Source organism: Solanum dulcamara, chromosome 2, assembly GCF_947179165.1.
Source record: "Solanum dulcamara chromosome 2, daSolDulc1.2, whole genome shotgun sequence".
NCBI classification, from domain to species: Eukaryota; Viridiplantae; Streptophyta; class Magnoliopsida; order Solanales; family Solanaceae; genus Solanum; species Solanum dulcamara.
In genome coordinates this window covers 11,492,744-11,512,253 of record NC_077238.1, presented here as the reverse complement: position 1 = coordinate 11,512,253, position 19,510 = coordinate 11,492,744, and positions in this window count along the sequence as shown.

The following is a 19,510-nucleotide window of genomic DNA, read 5'->3' as shown; positions in this document are numbered from 1 at the left end:
TTTACGAATATATTTTTTATATATACTATATTTTATTTTTCGAGTAAAATATCTTTCGTGCTCTTTCGTAATACCAAAGCTAAAAGGGGTTTATGAACAAAGCTTAAAAAAAAAAACTTTTATGTATGAATTATTTTTAAAATTTTGAAGTGCTAAAAGTTATTTTTATAAATAAGCAGTTGAGTGTTTGGATAAAAGTGCTTAAATGAGGAAAATAATGTGAATTTTAGGTTAAAAAAATAAAAAGGATAGTTTGGAAATTTAGTTAAAATATAAGGGATATAAAAATAATTTTCATGGTCAAAGAAAATGACTTTAAGCACTTAGAAAAAAAAGTTAGGAATCCTAACTTTTCATTTTTGACTGACTTTAAGAACTTTATGGCTTAAAGTTAGCATTAGACAAACACATCCAAAGCTAAAAAGAGGAAGCCCATCCAAACGGGCTCTATGTTTGGATTAATTTTTAATTAAAATTAAACTAATTTAATTACATTCTAAATTATTAAAAATAAATTAAATCAAATATAATTCATATGCTTAGTTATTGTCGGTTTGACTTGATTTAGTATAGTTTTTTATTAGGACGGTTTTTAATGAAATCATGAACACTCCGTAACAGTATTTAGAGCTTGTTTGACATTATTGCTATAAATTACTTATTTTTAAAAGCATTTTTTTATAATAGCTTTTCAGAAAATTCTTTTGAAAAATAATAATTTGTATTTGGTTAATTCTTTTGAAAGGTGTTTTTGATAAGCAGGTGTTTGGCTAATTCTTTTTTTTAAAATGTTTTTGAGAATCAAGTTACGAAAAAGGACAAGCATTAATGCACTTTTAACATTAAGATTATTTTATATAGAAAAATTATTTTTAATATTTATTATAAAAAATTTAATTAAATTTTTTATTTTTATTAGATTCAAATATACATATTGAAATTTTCAATCAATATTATACATAGACAAATAAAAAAAAATAAATATTGATATAATATTAACATGATTATTTAAATATAATTTAAAATATCAAGCAAAATAAATTTAAAAATCATTCCACCAATTAAATCACTAGAAAAAATCACCACAAAATAGATAAATATAAGGGATATATTGATAAATTTGTATATATGGCATGAATATTTTGGTCTTGAAAAAATCATTTTTTGTTTTTTTTAAAAAGCAAACAAATTTAACATCCTCCCAATAACAGAAAAAATTGTTCCTGCTTCCGGTTAAAAGCAGTTATACTGAGTGGCAAAACACTTTAATTTTTCAAAAAAAACTATTTTTTTCTCAAAAGAAATGTTTTTGACCTCCCACATAATGTGTCCTTTATGACAACTTAAAAACTAACTTTCTACCTTTTATAAGTATAAAATCAATATATACATAAATTTAATTTAAAAATTGTAAAATTATTGTGATCTAAGAAAAAAGTTATAGTTGACCGAGCAATAAGTATGTCATCATTTTTAAGAATTTATTTTTCACTTTCTATTGATATATATAATTACTATTACAACAACAACAACAACAAACCCAGTATAATCTCATAATGTGGGGTCTGGGGAGGGTAGAGTGTACGCAGATCTAACCCCCACCTTGAAAGGTAGGGCGGCTGTTTTCGAAAGACCCTCGGCTTTAAGAGAGGACAAGATAAAAGGTCAGATAGGGGCAAGCATATAAAAAACAAAATGAAAACAGAAATAGCAAAAGGAAAAGTCATGGTAGAGTGGTACGGGAAGAAAGAGGCATTATCTACAATAAATAAATAAGATAAGATAAGATAGATAAGACAGTCAAAGTACAACGGCGCCACAACTATAAACAGCAACACAATGCAGAAATCAAAAGGCAATAAACAATGAGCAGAACTACAACTACTATGGTGCAAAGGATGAATCACCTAGCCTTTTATCCTAATCTAAGTCCTCCACAAAGAAAATTATAGTGCACTAATGTGCCTACTAATAGGGTAGGATAATGCGACTATGTACTAGCCTTCTACCCGAATGCGGGTCCTCCACACACTCCTATCTAAGGTCATGTCCTCGGTAAGCTGTAACTGCACCATGTCTTGTCTAATCACTTCTCCCCAATATTTCTTCGGCCTACCCCTACCTCTTCTGAAACCATCCATGGCCAACCTCTCACACCTTCTTACTGGGGCATCTGTGTCTCTCCTCTTCACATGCCCAAACCACCTAAGTCGCATTTCCCGCATCTTGTCTTCCACTGAGGCCACTCCTACCTTGTCCCAAATAGCCTCATTTCTAATCCTGTCGCTCCTAGTATGCCCACACATCCATCTCAACATTCTCATCTCGGCTACTTTCATCTTTTGGACGTGAGAGACCTTAATTGGCCAACACTCCGCCCCATATAACATAGTCGGTCTAACAACCACTTTATAGAACTTGCCCTTAAGTTGTGGTGGCACCTTCTTGTCACAGAGCACCCCGAAAACGAGCCTCCATTTCATCCACCCTGCCCCAATACGATGTGTGACATCGTCGTCAATCTCCCCGCTACCTTGCATGATAGACCCAAGGTACTTGAAACTACCTTTCTTTTGGATGGCCTGGTCACCAAGCATAACTTCCGCGCCAACCTCATGGGGTGTCTCACTGAACTTGCACTCTACGTACTCTGTCTTTGTCCTACTCAACTTAAACCCTTTAGACTCCAGGGTGTGTCTCCAATCCTCCAGCTTAGCGTTAACTCCGCTACGAGTCTCATCGATCAGGACTATGTCGTCCGCGAAAAGCATACACCATGGCACCTCACCTTGAATTTGTCGCGTCAATCCATCCATCACCAAGGCAAATAAAAATGGACTAAGGGATGATCCTTGATTTAACCCCATCACAACTGGGAAGTGCTTTGAGTCCCCTCCTACTGTCCTTACCCTGGTTTTGGGACCCTCATACATGTCCTTGATCACTCTAATGTACGCCATAGGTACACCTTTAGCCTCCAAACATCTCCATAGTATTTCTCGTGGAACTTTATCGTAAGCCTTTTCTAGATCAATGAATACCATATGCAAGTCCCTCTTTCTCTCCCTATACTGCTCTACCAGTCTCCTCATAAGATGGATAGCTTCAGTAGTTGAGCGTCCCGGCATAAATCCAAACTGGTTCTCTGAAATAGACACGCCTCTCCTAACCCTCATCTCCACCACTCTTTTCCACACTTTCATAGTATGACTTAGAAGCTTGATACCCCTATAGTTGTTACAACTCTGGATATCTCCCTTGTTTTTGTATAGAGGGATTAGTACGCTCGATCTCCATTCTTCGGGCATCGTTGTTGTCCTAAAGATGACATTAAATAACCTAGTCAGCCACTCCAAACCTACCGGGCTCGTGCTCTTCCAAAATTTACCAGGGATCTCGTCAGGTCCGGTCGCTTTTCCCCAGCGCATCCTACGCACAGCACCCTTAAGCTCTTCGACCGAAATATTCCTGCAACACTCACCAACGTGAAGCCTCCCTGTATGTTCCAAATCTCCCAACATAATTTCTCTGTCTCCTTCTTTGTTCAAGAGTTTATGGAAGTACGACTGCCATCTCTGTTTAATGAGGGTATCTTCTACCAATACTTTTTCCATGTTCGTCCTTAATGCACTTCACTTGATCCACATCGCGTGCCCTTCGCTCCCGCATCCTGGCTAGCTTGAACAATTTCCTATTTTACATTTTTAAAAAAATTAAGTAGGCATAATTTAAGATAGTCCTATTTCTAATATAATTCTTCAACAGGTAATATATGTTTGAAAGATAAATTCATTAATGCTTATTTAGCTTTCAAATTAAACACTTTTATCTTTATATTTTAGGTAATGAATTGTTTTGAGAATTCTAGTGCAACAAAGTTTTTTAACATTATTTATTAGTATCCGTTTGATGTGTTGTCAGTACTAAAAAAAAATATATATAAGCTAGTTTTGTTTATATTATAAAAAGTGTGATAATTTTATTTTATCACATTAACATATTTAAAAATCAAACGTGTGAAAATATGCCCCTTTCTTTTCATTTTAACGGGGACTTACACCACCACTGCTTGCTAGGCTGAGATTAACATAATAGTGCCGAAATCGACTGTACCACCATCTCAGAACCAAGTCATAAACTATGATAAATTCTTCTTATAAATTGATTGAGTCTAAGTCTTTCATATTACATAACTCTTATAACTTTAGATCTCTGGCATAGATATGAAGATGCTTTAGTCGGACATAGTCACGGCTTGTATATTAAAGAAGCTAATTAATAAAGCAATAAATGAACGTACCTTGCCTCGAAGGCTATTCCAAACTGCAAACTTTTATTGATATCTTACAATATACTATGATTACAAAAAAGAGGGGAGAGAAGATAGGAGTAGAGAGAGAAGGGGGATTGCAAACTCTGCCTAAGAATCAAAATATAATGCCCTTTATAAAGGAAGGCTAGGGATACAAAACGAAAGAAAGTCTTTATATGGATCCTCATACGGGTCCTTGAATAGTATAAATGGGTCCCTTGTGTGGGTTTCTAGAATAGTATATGTACTGTGTACACACAGTACATATAAAAATAAGGATATTCCTACTAAATCTTGTCCCTGTCAAATGAATAGTGAGTTAGTAGAATTTTGCAAAAAAGAAATTGATAATCTCCTACAAAAGGGTCTGATCAAACCCTCCAAATCACCATGGTCCTGTACTGCCTTTTATGTTAATAATGCTGCAGAAAAGGAACGAGGTATGCCTATGTTAGTAATAAATTACAAACCATTAAACAAATATTTAAAATGGATTAGATATCTTATTCCAAACAAAAGAGATTTATTATCTAGATTGTATGATGCCAATATTTTCTCAAAGTTTGATTTAAAATCAGGATATTGACAAGTACAGATTTTTAAAGAGCATACTTATAGAACTGCTTTTAATGTTCCCTTTGGACAATATGAATGGAACGTAATGCCATTTAGGTTAAAAATGCTCCATCCGAATTCCAAAAAATAATGAATGATATTTTTAATCCCTATTTGAATTTCATCATTGTTTATATTGATGATATTTTGGTTTTCTCAAAAACATTTGAAACTCATATTAAACATCTTGATATATTCAAAAGAATAGTAATACAAATGGGTTAGTTATATCAAAACCTAAAATGAGTCTGTTTCAAACAGAAATTAGATTTCTTGGACATAATATTTGTCAAGGTAAAATCACTCCTATTCAACGATCAATTGATTTTGCTTTAAAATTCCCTGATATAATCATGGATAGAACTATGCTCCAAAGATTTTTGGGCAGCTTAAATTATATTTCTCCATTTTATAAAAACTTATCTCGAGATTTATCACCTTTATATGAAAGGTTAAAAAAGAATCATAAACTTTCTTGGACTGATAGTCTAACAGAACTTGTTCGATCAGTTAAACAGCGAGTAAAATCCTTACCTTGTTTAACATTGGCTAACCCAACTTGGCCAAAAATTATCGAAACAAATGCTTCTAATATCGGGTTTGGAGGAATTCTTAAACAAATCAATCCCAACGATAAAAAGGAATATCTTATAAGATTTCATTCAGGAAAATGGACCGAGGCCCAACGCAAATATGCAACAGTGGCCCATGAAATGTTATGCATTGTTAAATGTGTTTTAAAATTTCAAGATGATTTATATAATCAAAGATTTTTGATTAAAGCAGACGCCCAATCAGTAAAATATATCTTTGATAAAGATTTCAAGCATGATGCTTCAAAATTGATATTTGCTAGGTGGCAGGCTCAGTTGACCCCATTCGACTTTGACATTCAGTATAAAAAGGAGATTGATAATTCTTTACCAGATTTTCTATCTAAAGAATACTTGACAAATTAATCATGCATTACTTCGCAGCTTTCTTTGAAGACAAAACCCTTATAACAATCTTAAAGGCTATCCCTTTAGGAGAAGATATTCAAACTAAGATTTTGGACAAAATCATAGAAAACATTATCGAAGAAGAAATGGAAGCATTTCATTTCTCTATTCACTCATATGAGGATGATGAAGGTCCCTATTATCTAGATACAGATGATTTCTTTGAGTATCACTAATAAGTTTATGCTTGCAGATATGACAGACCCGTCGTGGTCTATAATCAAAGGACGAAATAATAACCGTACCAAAGGCAGGGGAAGATCAGCTCCATCACAAAGGCCTTCACATGGATCTTCATCATCATTTAATAATTTTCCAATCCTACGAATGGGAAACAAGAGTTTGATAAACTCAAAGATTGGAGAATCATCTTCATCTTAGAAGGAAAATACTCCTTCAATAAATTTGGAAGATATTCCAGAAGACAGTCCATTATATGGACAATTGAAAGCATATTTTGAATCTCAAAAGCAAAAAGATACTTTTGCTTCGATTACAAAGGAAATAAATGATAATAAGACTATGAAGAAGTACCTATAAAAGAAATTATATTTCTTTTAGAAAATTTTGATATTTTAGAGGCAAGATGAACCTTGAAAGATTTTCCAGAGATATTTGGTACGAGGGTTATATTTTCCAGGAGAATCGTACAAAACTAGAACCTATTATGAAACAATCTTAATCAAAACAGGAAGTACTGACTTCCAATACTTTACCACTAAAGAGAATGTTTATAACTTCTCAAAAGTTATCATCAGACAGATTATATCTGTCGAAGATTGGGAAATTTCCACAATGAATGAACGACAGGTTTTGATTAATAACATGAGCATCAATCTTACTTATTGGGATTATATTCAAGCTTTTCACAAGATTTTTTATTACAACAATGATAAACATAAACACACCTGATTCATAAAGGTTTGTCCAAAGATTTTTAAAGGAGCAATCCCAAATTGGTTCATTAGATGATGGATATTTCACGGTCCCACGATAAAATTTTTACCACATAACTATCTTAACTTCTATAAAGAATGGACAAAGATTTCTCCATTTTTAACAGAATTATACTTAGCTGATCATGTGAGCAATCTCGATAAAATCGATCAGATGTATTTCTTTATTGAATTTTCGATACCATGAATCCATAAATGGCTTCCAGAAGTGGGATATACCCCAGACAAAAAAATACCATATCTTTATCGTGTGTATTATAACAATTTCTAGGATAAATTAACAAGAAATGATCCCAAAACTAAACAACCTTATGAGCAAGAGCTTATTGATTCTATCAAAGCAAAACTTCAAGAATATACTGAGCATCCACAAAAGAATTTGGTGGCTGACAACTCAGTCAAACATATTGCTCGAAGAATTTCAGTTCAGCAAGGTGATAAGACTGAACTAATCAATGATTATTTAGAAGAAGTAAAAAAAAATTTACTTCAAACTTTAACACAATATGACAAATCGGACACTTCCATGAAAAGTGAAGCAAGTGATGATATCACCGATGCACAGTCCGAAGGACCCCCTACCGTATTATCAGAAAGGAAACTCGAAAAGATGGAAGAATTCCTCGAATCCCTACAAGATAAGGAAGAATTCTTGCGGACAGCTGTAAAAGGAAAAGGAAAAGCAGAATACGAGGGACCCATTTTTATATGTACTGTATGTACACAGTACATATACTATTCTAGAAACCCACACAAGAGACCCATTTGTACTATTCAAGGACCCATATGAGGACCCATATGAAGACTTTCTTTCGTTTTGTATCCCTAGCCTTCCTATATAAAGGGCATTATATTTTGATTCTTAGGCAGAGTTTGCAATCCCCCTTCTCTCTCTACTCGTATCTTCTCTCCCCTCTTTTTTGTAATCATAGTATATTGTAAGATATCAATAAAAGTTTGCAGTTTGGAATAGCCTTCGAGGCAAGGTACGTTCATTTATTGCTTTATTAATTAGCTTTTTTAATATACAAGCCGTGACTATGTCCGGCTAAAGCATCTTCATATCTATGCCAGAGATCTAAAGTTATAAGAGTTATGTAATATGAAAGACTTAGACTCAATCAATTTATAAGAAGAATTTATCATAGTTTATGACTTGGTTCTAAGATGGTGGTACAGTCAATTCCGGCACTATTATGTTAATCTCAGCCTAGCAAGCAGTGGTGGTGTAAGTCCCTGTTAAAATGAAAAGAAAGGGGCATATTAATATACAATGGCCCTCTTGGCAAATGAAAATGCAATGGCCCTTTTGGTAATGAATATGCAACGGCCCTCTTGGCAAATGAAATGCAATGGCCCTCTTGGCAAATGAAAATGCAATGGCCCTCTTGGCAAATGAAAATGCAATGGCCTTCTTGGCAAATGAAAATGCAATGGCCCTCTTGGCAATGATATTACCACCTCCGGTAATATAATATGAATAAAATAAAATATGAATGACCCTCTTGGCAAATGATATTACCATCTCCGGTAATATAATATGAATAAAATAAAATATGAATGGCCCTCTTGGCAAATGAAAATGCAATGGTCCTCTTGGCAATGATGAATGCAATGGCCCTCTTGACAAATGATATTACCACCTCTAATAATATAATATGAATAAAATAAAATATGAATGGCCCGCTTGGCAAATGAAAATGCAATGCAATGTTATTATTATTTTTTTTTTATTATTTATTTATTTTTTTTGAACAATTTATTTCGTTGGGAGTCATGTCTTGATAGAAGTTTATACGAGACCTCGGTGGCTCGCATCTTGAATTTGTGTTCGCTCCATTCTAGCAATATTGGAGATCATTTGGAGTTGACTTTGAACTTCTGACAATTCTTGACGGAATTATTTTTTTTTATTTTTTTTATATCTTCTTCAAAAATTCTATCCTAGTTAGATCTTTTGACAAATGTCGAGCTGAAAAAAGATTTGATATTTTTGTGGAATTTTTGAGATCCTCTCAAAAATTCTGCCCTAGTTGCACATATTAACATAATCTCCAATCTTGACTTGTTGGAGATAGTATCTTCTTGTGAATTTTTGAGATCTTCTCAAAAATTCTGTCCCAGTTTTCATTATAAGGGAGAAATGAAAATTTTACCGGGAATATGACCGAGCCATTGTGGCGCCTACATATCCTATTGGTGCAGGAATCAGGTCAAATATAGTTCCAATCCTGTGGATGATGAATACTGCAAAATCTGAGACAAGACCATCAGTAGACACATGTGTAATATGGGCATAATGAAATGAAAAAATATTTTCGTTGCAATGTTTTCAGCTTAAAAATACGAGATATGCCACTCTTTTGATATGGATGATCCAATGAAGTAAAATAGGTATCTCACACCTGTAACACCCCTCAAAAATTTTCCTAAGATTCGGGCCTTCTTTGTATACGTGTGGGGCCCATCGTATTTATTTCGAAGTATGTGCTTTAGTTGAGATGAGTCCCTGATAAATTTAAGAGCGTTGGAGGTGATGTGGGGTCATTGAGGACCCCTAGGACTGAGCTAAGTCCAAAAGATCCGTCGTGGCTAAGTTTAGGACGAGTTTATATAAGGGTCGACTTTCAACGACCCTATCTTTTGAAAGACGTCAACATGGGTGGCCCACGACCTATCAAATTAAAGGTCGTCGAGTCTTCTTTCCAACGCCACTAAGAACGTAAATTTTGGAGTTCGGAGTCAAAGGATATGACGATCCGAAGATGAACTAGCACGACAGGAAGTCCATTTTTGGCCTGGGCTGCAACTACTGGGGAAATGGTCTTGGCGTTGTAAGGGCGCGACGCGCCACTATTGCGCCAGAAACATGCCTCAGTAGTTTGGTCCCTGGCGCGATGCGCCACTAAAAGTTGTGCAGGGTTTTTCAGGCCAAATTCCCAGAATTCAGAATAATGGGCTTGGCGCTGTAAGGGCGCGACGCGCCACTATCGCGCCAGAAACATGCCTCAGTAGTTTGGTCCCTGGCGCGATGCGCCACTAAAAGTTATGCAGGTTTTAGGCATAATTGGCCTTGGAGCTGTAAGGGCGCGACGCGCCACTATCGCGCCAAGGGCGTTGTGGCCTAATTTTCAGAATTTGGAGAAGGGGCAATTTGGGAAATTTCCCAAATTATATATACACAAGCCTTGTGTATTTTGGGGTCATTTCTTCAGCCCCCACTCTCTCTCTAAAAGCCCTAGCTCCTCTCTCTTCCCTTCTTCTCCATTTCCAACCAAAAAGGAGTCCAAGAACTTCAAGACCTCAAGCTTCCATTGAAGACCCAACCACAAGGTTTTCTTCAAGTCTTCACTAAAGTATGTAAGGCTATCCAAAACATGGGCCAAGTCCACCCATGTGCTCTATTCTTGTTTTGAGGTTAGATGTCCATGAAAATGGAGTTTCTTGATATGGTCTAAGTTTAATGAGTTTTGTCCCCTATTTATTTGGTTCTATATGCATTGATGTTGTTGAGCTAAGAGATTCCTAAAATGAGCCCTTATGTGAGTATGAGATGATGAAGAAATGAGTTGCTAAATATGTTTTATTGGTCTTCTTAATTATGTAGACTTGATAAAGTATACTATTTTCTTAAACATGTTGCTTATTATAAAAATGTCGATTTGAAGTCTTGAGGATGTGATGAATCACAAGGATTTTCTCAAATGGATGGAGGTAATGATTGATTATATCTAGATGATGTTATATATGTGCATTTAAAACTTCCTTGAAGATATGATTGAGATTGAGCATTGAGATTGAGATTTGATTGTAATAGAGTTGATGAGTTGACAAGGTTGTCATGAGACTTGTTGATATGAGCTGATTGAGTTGATTTGATGGAGTTTTATGAGCATTGAGTCTTGAGAGGAGTATCGAGCACCGAATTGGGAAAGAGTATAGTCCATACTCGAACCCAATACCTGTGTTGCCAAATGTAGGGGGGATTGAACCATTAAAGTCGGATGCTTCCCCGAGAGCTTTTGTCCTGACATTATAGGACCTGGTTGGATTGGATCCATAAGTGTTCGTCGTTCATGCCCTGGCAAGGTATGAACGGGCGTGGCAATGACGTCGTTTCGTTGTACTTTCACTGGCTCATAAGTATTGGTTGTCGGTTAAGAGAAACTCCCAAATAGGTTTTGATAGTAATCTGAGTCAGATTGAGTTGAATTGTATATGATTGGTCCAGTCTAAATCATATCTTTGTTTGGACTTAGGACATTTGATTGAGTTGTCATTCCTTTTGAGTTGAGCTTCCGAGTTGATTTATTATTCCTTGATGTTCGTTGTATTCGGCCATTTTACATACTCGTACATTCCATGTACTGACGTCATTTGGCCTGCATCGTTTCATGATGCAGAGACAGGTACTAGAGATCATCAACCGGTGCTCCGTTGAAGATTCACTTACACTCCCAGCCAGTCGGTGAGTCCTCCTAGTTCCCGGAGGATATTGGGCCTTCTTGTACAGTTTTGATTGTCTTTTCTTTATTTAGATTGTCGGTAGCCATGGGCTTGTCATTGACACCTTTTAGACTTGCATAGAGGCTTCATAGACTGGAGTGTGGGAGGTCGAGCGGTCATCTTGAGGAGTCCCACTTTGATTATCTTTTTTGATTGTAAATGTTTGGCCTTCGGCCCTTATGATATGAGAAGAATTCCTTTAATTGAGTTTTCCGCTAAGAGAATGTGCTTGAATGAATGAGTGACTGTACCAAGTGGTTCGCTCGGAGGTCAGAAATGGCCTTCGGGTGCCGATTACGTCTAGGGTACCCTCCCGGGGCGTGACAAAACCAATGGGATTAGCCTAATGTCACCTTATTCAGGGCAAACCATCCAATTTCAAAGAACAAATGCAATTTTTTTTTATTATTATTTATTATTATTATTATTATTATTATTTTTTTTATTTTTTTAGAGAGAGAATGTAAAAGGATAGTCAAATTTTGACTACCATTGGTACCAATAGTTAGAATTGCACAGAAATATTTCTCATTTCCTTTCTTATAACTGTAATTGACTTCGAGGTAATTCTTATAGCTTCAAGTGGTACCTCAAACATACTTAAGTGTCGACAAGATTTTTTCATCCTGCTTACAACAAAGGTTTAGAATTATACCAATCATCATGTTTCAAGTGCTCTCACAATAAAGAAAGTTCTATTTCGCACATATATGAAATGTTTGATTTGAGAACATTTTACAAAGTGCACTCACACTCTCAAGAAAGTTCAACGCATACAACTGTGATACCATATGCTTGGCCTGCATGTAAGTCTCCACTAATGTGAGAATATTTGGAATGAGATCATATAGGGCTTATTTATTGGCTTGTAATGTAGGCTTAGGAAACGGGTGGGATATTAATTTGGGATAAAAGTGACTTAATCTCTCCTTGATCATCACACTGAATTTGTGCTTTTGATGATTGATACGCCTTTGACATCTAATCCTCTTTGTTTTGTCTCAACTTCTTCGAGTCTTTATTTGATAGAGTTTTTCCTCTTTTCACCTATTTCCTTTGTCTTGACTTCTTTGAGTCCTTATTTGTTAGAGGTTTTCTCTTTTTCACCCCTTTCTTTTGAGGTTTCTCCTCTTTTGTTGAAGTAGTTTTCTTTTTGTCTTACATCGACCTTGTAGGAGTTTTTTTTTTATGTGAGAAAGTCTTCTTTGCTTTTTTGACTTTGAAGACTTTACGTCTTTTGCCTTTGGCAATTTCAAAGTTGGATCTTCTTCTATAATTTGCACGTCTTTGGTGTGTTTAAGGAGGTTGGGCCAAGAGAGGGATAGTGCATGTAAGCACTCAGAAGGGAAAGGGCTAAGATGTGGTTGTCCAAAGAAAAGGTTTTAGGCTCAAAGTGGGAAAACTAGGGATTAATGTTATTTGGTAGGCTATGAAAGGCACAATCGGGTCAAAAAAGGCCTACAATCCTTTCTCAAACCAAACATAACTCAGGATTTCGCCTCAACAAACATATCAGGCCAAGTTCTAGATCAACAGTGCGATGCAATTGAATTTTAATCTAAAGCTCACCACACAATGCACATGAAGCCATGAGGTTGGTTATATTCTTACCTTGAATGCCCGCAAGAGAATTTCAAACATCACAAAAGTACAAATGAAAGATACCAACAGAAGCTATGGTTTACCACAAAGCCAATCATTTTCATCATACTAAATATTTCGCATGCTCCTAACCGTATTCGTTCCAATCAAGAAGATATAATTCTTAAAATATGTACACAATTTATTATTTTATTTATTTTCTATTTTTTTAAATGTTTTTTTATGGAAAAAAAATACCGAACCCAAGAAGAGCTGCCTACGTATCTCATCGAGATGAGAATCAGGTGTGCGTAGTTCTCGCAGATATGATATATAAAATAATTTAAAGATTTAGACAAACTTAGAGTGACGTCACTTAAGTCCAGTGTTAGTTGACATCTTCAGTTGGAGATTGTCTTTTGCCTATTTGCACCAATACGTTTCGTGTCCTCTCAACCATTGGTGAGGACACCTATCGTTGTATTATTTTTAAAAAAAATATTCTTCAGAGATTAAACATTGGTGTGTTCTTCCAATTTCCTACAGGAATCAACTTGTCATTGTGCTCTTTTTGGGATTGTATCTTATGACTTGAATTCTTCCGATTATTCACGAGAATCACACATTGTTATAACCATCCCCGACTATTGTCGGGGACAGTTTTCCTGCAAAGATATGAGAAAAGTGTGAAAATGGGGCCATTATAATGAAAATAAAATAAAATAAGTAACAAGATATAAGAGTAAGACTTCATAGTCAAAGACTCCCCCGATTTATCTTTCAAGCTGTGTATTGATGTCTTATGAAATTTAAGATCATCATTATTTTCCATGAACTCTTTGTCTCTCAAAATTGAGATCCAATCATTTATTATTTGATGTCCTTTGATAACAGCCTTTACAAAGGAAAAAAGAATCAACTTTGTTGAACCCTCGATCTTTGAGAAGTAAGCCAGTTTAATTTTCAATACAAATCAGTCTCTTCCTGAAAAAGAAGAATAACTCAAAAGCTAAAGTATTAATCTGTGTTTGTAGTAATTAAGGCAAAATATCACACAAAGAACTAAACATATAAATGTTGCTTTGTTTGAAGACAAACTAATCCATGGGTGAAGAAAGACTAAATGGTTAGAAATTGACCCATTTTACGATTGATGTGTGAGAAATGTTGACTTGTGTTAAATCACTGATTTTTGCTCTTCAACTTTGTACCCTCATTCTTCTTAGATGCAGAAAAAGTTTTCAATTTCCTTGAAACAATGAGAAAAAACTAAAAACTTCGAAAACAGGACCGAGCCTTGAAAGGCTGCCTACGTATCTCACAAAGAAAAATTCAGGTCCGACGTAGTTCAACCAGATCGAGACCTTTCCAACTTGAGATGACAAATCAAGTATTTTTTGAAAGGACAGAGTAAGATTTAGGACTTGAAAGTGAAATTCGAATTTTGTAGTGCAACTAAAGACTCTAAGACATTTGGTCACACTTTCAAACATTTGCTTTCGATAGTGGGCTTGAGTGTCTTCAAATAAAGGAACACATTCATTCAAACAGTTATAACATATAACAGATAAACAGTTATTGTGTGTCCTAAACAGATATGTGACCTTTTTGTGCCAAAGGTAGGACTAACGATTTGAAGGATGTATTACGTCGTTTGAAATATTCCATTGCCCCAAAACTTATATTTATACAAATATTATGAATAAATTGAATGGGGATACATAAATGGAAAAAGGGATACAATTAATCAGTCCCACGCAGGGGTACAATTTTAACTAAGCCTTCGTGGAAAATCCTTCTTGACTTCTTGACATCTCCGAACGCCAACGCCTTTTGGATGAAGTGTCATTTTGTGAAGATCCTTCTTTGACTAGATTAAGCTACAAAATAAACTCCCAGCCCCGAGGGACAATGGTTTGCCAAACCGCGTATACAACCTTCAAACTTACACATATAGGTATGATTGTCCATTTAGGCCGAGGGCTATTTTGAACTCAAGGTGGTCTTTCTAATGGGCCCAATACGCCTTGGGATTGGGTCGTCTTAGGCCAATGCACTAAATTAGGATTTTGGTTTCGCTCTACGCTAAGTTGACTAGGAGTGGCTTTTGTGAAACTGGTAACCCAAGCGGACAACTCAGGCTGAAACTTACGACAACCATTGAACGCATGGCGTATCAATAAATTGTCGATCATTCCGAAAAGGGTTAAGTATAAAAAGCCCGGCTGCGGTTCCGCAAAACCGTTCTTTTAATATACTATACATTCAATAGAAAGATGTCATGAGATGCAAACGACAGTTTAATATATAAATTAAACACGCAATTATGCAATTAAGGAAAACAAGAATTACTAATTATTAGAAATTCAAACAGTTAGTCAAATAAACAATCAAATCTAATGGTTAGAACCTAATTAATTCCCCAACGGAGTCGCCATTTCTGTTATGTCAAAAAATGGACAAAGTGTAAAATTAATTTCATCTTTATAAGAAAAAATTAATTTTAGTAAAAGAGGAGTCACCGCTTAATTTTTTAAAGAAATTAAGAAAAACTTAATTTAAAAGACTCTAACAGATTTAAGTCTTAAAAATTTAGAGAAAAAGGGTACGAGGTTCATATTACTATTTTAAGAAGGTTTTAGCACTTAAAATAGCCGCTAACATGCGGTTATCCAACGATTTGAAAATTATTTGACTAACTTTGGAAAATATTAATTTAAAAGGAAATGAATACTTTAGAATTATTTGTTTAGAAAAAATGATTAAACTTAAACGTTGAAAATAATATAGATGTATATAAAAAAAGGCAAAAGTTTATCAAATAACTAAGTAAAGGTAGAAAATCATTTAAAGAGTAAAATTAACATGAATTAGTTTATCTTTTGGAAATCTAATTAGGTTAAAACAAATTAAAACTAACATCTAAGAAAGCATAACTGACATAAGTAACTAAATTATTACAATCCGAATCAATATAAATACGATAAATAATACATGAACAACAATAATAAGAGCAACAATAATGAGAACAACGATAATAATAACAACAACAACAATGATAATAATAATAATAATAACAACAACAACAACAACAATAATAAGAACAACAACAACAACAACAACAACAACAACAACAACAACAACAACAACAATAATAATAATAATAATAATAATAGTGTCAAACTACTTGGAAAAATAATGAATAAAACTAAATGCTTTCATGAAATAATCCTAACATATTCTAGCTAATTAATCCTAACACATGCTAGCTAATTAATCCTAACACGTGCCAATTATAACAAATTTATATCATTAATCTAATTATTATTATATACATAATAACTAAAAAAAATAAGACTACGAATCAACTAAATATAAAACATGAAATAATTAAATAAAATAAAACTGAGAAATATTTTACCTCTTTTCGGGCAACAAGACTGAAGACGATAAGTGGAAGACAACTTCACCACCAACCAAGAGCTTGATGAAACTCCAATCTACAAAAAAGATAAAATAAAAGATTAAAAATTTAGACTCGAACCTTCGTGAGTTCGACGTTATAAGAACACAGTTCTTAGCCTAAATTTTGACTTCAATCTCCTATTTTCCATAAAGAAAAATATAGATTGAAAGCTAGAAATTTTCACAACTTTTAGACTGGGGACAAAAGTCCAAAATCTTAGCCAAGTTAAGAAAATTTCTAACTATGGGTGGTTAAAAAAAACCCTCCTCCTTCTCTCTTCTTAATAAGAATATAAGCCTTTATATAGGCTTCAAAAACTACAAATTTCCTTCTAATTTTCGATGTGGGAGTTTGAGTTTTTTTGTTTTTTTTTAGAAAAAATGATTTTTTTTAAATACAAACTATAATTAAACTAACCTAAATATCATTCTATTTAGTTAAAAAATAAAATCTATTTAAAGATGCTTCAAAATTTTAAAGAAACTTAATAGCTAATTTGCGTTGTGGAAGGTCAAAATTGGGTGTCAATATGTATTATAACAATTTCTGGGATAAATTAACAAGAAATGATCCCAAAACTAAACAACCTTATGGGCAAGAGCCTATTGATTCTAACACAGCAAAACTTCAAGAATATACTGAGCATCCACAAAAGAATTTGGTGGCTGACAACTCAGTCAAACATATTGCTCGAAGAATTTCAGTTCAGCAAGGTGATAAGACTGAACTAATCAATGATTATTTAGAAGAAGTAAGATTGATGTTCATGTTATTAACCAAAACCTGTCGTTCATTCATTGTGGAAATTCCTCAATCTTCTCCTAAAGGGATAGTCTTTAAGATTGTTATAAGGGTTTTGTCTTCAAAGAAAGTTGCGAAGTAATGCATGATTAATTTGTCAAGTATTCTCTAGATAGAAAATCTGGTAAAGAATTATCAATCCCCTTTTTATGCTGAATATCAAAGTCGAATGAGACCAACTGAGCTTGCCACCTAGCAAATATCAATTTTGAAGCATCATGCTTGAAATCTTTATCAAACATATATTTCACTGATTGGGCGTCTGTTTTAACAGTGTGAAATTCATTAATGCTTATTTAGCTTTGAAATTAAACACTTTTATCTTTATATTTTAAGTAATGAATTGTTTTGAGAATTCTAGTGCAACAAAGTTTTTAAACATTATTTATTAGTATCCGTTTGATGTGTTGTCAGTACTAAAAAAAATAAATATATAAGCTAGTTTTGTTTATATTATAAAAAGTGTGATAATTTTATTTTATCACATTAACATATTTAAAAATCACAAATCCTACTCCATTTATAAAATTATAGTGATATATTTTTATCGTTGTATATTAATATTTTATAGAGAATTAACTGATAAAATATTTAAAATAACTATTAATAACATAATTTTTTAACGTCATATCAATAATGTAAAACTTAATTGGAATATTGTATTGAAATTTTACTCAATTCTTAATATTATATCATATGATTCAGATCTCTAATTACTTCAAACAAAAAAATGTTAACTAACGTTTTTATTGATCACTAATAAAGATATTATAAATCTGTAGTTAAATTACCACAATTAGCTATCCAAGTATGCTCTAAATGTTTTAATATAAAAAAAATAACAATACATTTATTATACCCTATTAAATATCAAAAAATAATAATCTATATTTATATAATTGAAAAGGAAAGGAGGGCGGGGGTTGCTTTTAAGTCAAGTGGCGACTTCACAAAAAAACTCATTTATTTTATTTGTTAAGAAAAAATTAATTAAGATTTATAAATTTATCAAATTATTAGATCGCACAACAATCACGAGTTCAATGACCTTTCATACCATTATGATGATAAAAATTACCTTCACATTTTGAAGGACTCTTTGGAGAACCCATAATGTTCTTCCTCTTATAATTATCACAACGACGACTATTATAATTCTGTCCTTCCACGCCCTTATTCATACATTCAATCACTTGTCTTCTTTCAAACTTATTATTTACCGCTATCATATTCATACAATAGAATGGAGCAAATCAATTGGGTGGATTTCAAAATTATCATGTACTGCTACCACATTCACTTCAGGGAATGGAGAAAATGCAATGTGACGAATTTCATGACTTTTAATCAAAAATATATTATTTTTGTCTTAGTCATCATTTTATTATCACTTTGGTGCATTGAGACTCAAACTCAATGTTTTATTCATATAAGGCGTGTTGGGCCATAATTTTATTGGACTCATTCTCAATATCTTATCATCATGGTGCATCAAAATTCAAATTGATGTCTTACCTACCCTCTTGGTGTGATAGAACTTGAATCTACCGTCTTTTCCTCAAATGTTTTTCATTATGGTGCAACTGGACTTTAACCTGATGTCTTACCCTTTAGGTGCGATGGGACTTAAATTCATCGTCTTACCCTTCAATCACTGGCACGGTAGGCCAAAACACAATATGATTCAACCTCGAGCCTTTAAATAATATTATCATTTTATCATTATATAATTAAGTGAATTAAGTTTCAATAAGACATAAAATAAAATTACTCTTGCATTTCACAAGTTCGACTCCCTCCATCATTTGCCACATGAGTATAGGTGTATCTAATCTTGAGTAGTGATCTTCTCCTTATCGGTGATTCATCTGCAAACTTGAATCAACTTATTAAATAAAACAGAACTTAATATGTAAACAAAACATACCTTTGTGCACTATATAGCACATGTCTAGATTTATTATACGGTTAGTGTCATAGAATTTACTGGTTTTCCATAATCTTTATTTTGTTAGATAAACTTGATCAACAACTATTTACTCCTTCTCATCGTCACCATCGAATCATTGGTATAAAACTCAATTTGAATGACGTGGTGAACAAAATTAAAATTAGAGACAATTCGTGTTGATAATGTACTATAAAACATAAGTAATATAGAACAAGACTTATTTACAAAGATATGGAGAGTTGAATATATAGTTTATTTTATTCAAATGTAATAGTGAATGACAACACTATTTATAGGTTGATAAGTCCCTATATTAAATGT